General features: G+C 55.7%; 1 pseudogene; it reads left to right on the top strand.

The window, feature by feature from the left end:
• Positions 1 to 819, top strand: LOC123346980 (annotated as a pseudogene).
• Positions 820 to 1,595: the final 776 nt, after the last annotated feature.

Raw genomic sequence — 1,595 nt, 5'->3', positions numbered from 1 at the left:
ATGTCATTCATGGCCTACGATCACTACATTGCCATCTGCCAGCCGCTGCACTACACAATCATCACGAGTCGCTGCCTCCGTCCTGCAGACTATTCTGACCGTGCAGCTGCCCCAGTGCGACCAGAACTTAGTCAACCACTTCTTCTATGAGGTGCTAGCCCTGCTCAAGCTGGCCTGTGTCGACACCTCTGTCAATGAGGCCCAGGCATTTGCTGTCAGTGGTCTCTTCCTGGTGGTGCCGCTGGGCCTCATCCAGGTCTCCTACAGCTACATTGTCACCACAGTGCTGAGGATTCGCTTAGCCCAGGGCAAGCTGAAGGCCTTCAACACCTGTGTCTCCCACCTGGCCGTGGTCTTGCTCTTCTACGGCGCGGCCATTTCCATGTATGCACAGCCTCCATCCAGCTCCTCGCAGGACCGGGGCAAGACGGTCTCCATCTTCTATAGCGTCATCGCCACCATGCCCAACTCCCTGATTTATAGCTAAGGAGCAAGGATGTCCAGGGGCCTAAAAGGAGGGTGCTGGTGAGGCTATTGTGGAGAAAAAGGACATGAGCCAGAAAAAATGAGTTGGGACTGGCTGGCTTGGTTCTCTGTCAGGCAGCATTTCCCATCCAGACTCAGGTCAGGGAGACTGGCTGGCTCAGGGGGGCAGACAATGGGATATGGAGCCTTTTCCATCTAGGAGGTTTGCATGTCCCCAAATGGTGTTGGGACTGGGAGGTCAGTCACCAGGAGTCCCAGAAGGCAGAAGAGTGTGAAAAGGTCCGGCAGATGGCTCCCACAAAGGGGTGGGGTCTTTTCTCCGATCTCCACTGAGGATTCAGTGCAATGGTTGGATTCTTTGATAAGAAGGCCTTCCAGAGCAGGGACATCATGATGTCCACAGAGTGCCAGGCTCGCTGCAGCACCAGCCCCTTCGGGAATGTGGTGGGGGCCTGTGTCATCTACAGCCACATGGCACTGAAGGTCATCAGGTTCTTCCAGCTGGAGGCGCTCTACCCGCTCTTTGTGTCCACATCATCCATCTGGTCCAGGACCCCCGAGCCATCTATGCCTCTCGCCTCTCACCTCTCACCCAACACCTATCTGGTCATGTTTAAAGACTGCCACAGCCAGGACAGCATGTACATGGCCGCAGTGCACTGCCCACCTCCTGCCCTGTGTAACACTACCTCCTGCTCTGCTATAATGACTTGGTCAGGGATCCACTGTGCCAGGTGGCCAAGTGGTACCACTACACTGGCCTGGCTTCCTCCCCCAGTTCAAGCCCTTGGTGCACAACATCACCCACTGATCCAGGGCTCTGGACCTTGTGGCACTCCTGGTGTGGAGGGATTCCAGCAAGGTCTCCTGGCCCTGGAGGCACCAGCTCATCTTGCACCAGGTGCAGGAGATCTGGAAGCTGGCCATGAAGGTCTTTGTATATAGGCCAGTCAGCTCAGAGGAGGAGGAGTAGAGGGACCTAGCACTTCCTAAAAAAGAGATCAAGGCCTAGAGAAAGGGGTGGGGTCTTTTCTCCAATCTCCCCTGAGGATTCAGAGCAATGGTTGGATGCTTGGATAAGGAGGAGCTGCCTCCCCAAGCAGAGAACC

Source organism: Mauremys mutica, chromosome 12 (genome assembly GCF_020497125.1).
Source record: "Mauremys mutica isolate MM-2020 ecotype Southern chromosome 12, ASM2049712v1, whole genome shotgun sequence".
NCBI lineage: Eukaryota > Metazoa > Chordata > Testudines > Geoemydidae > Mauremys > Mauremys mutica.
The sequence above is the reverse complement of the archived record's forward strand: the minus strand, read 5'-3'. Positions and strand labels throughout refer to the sequence as shown.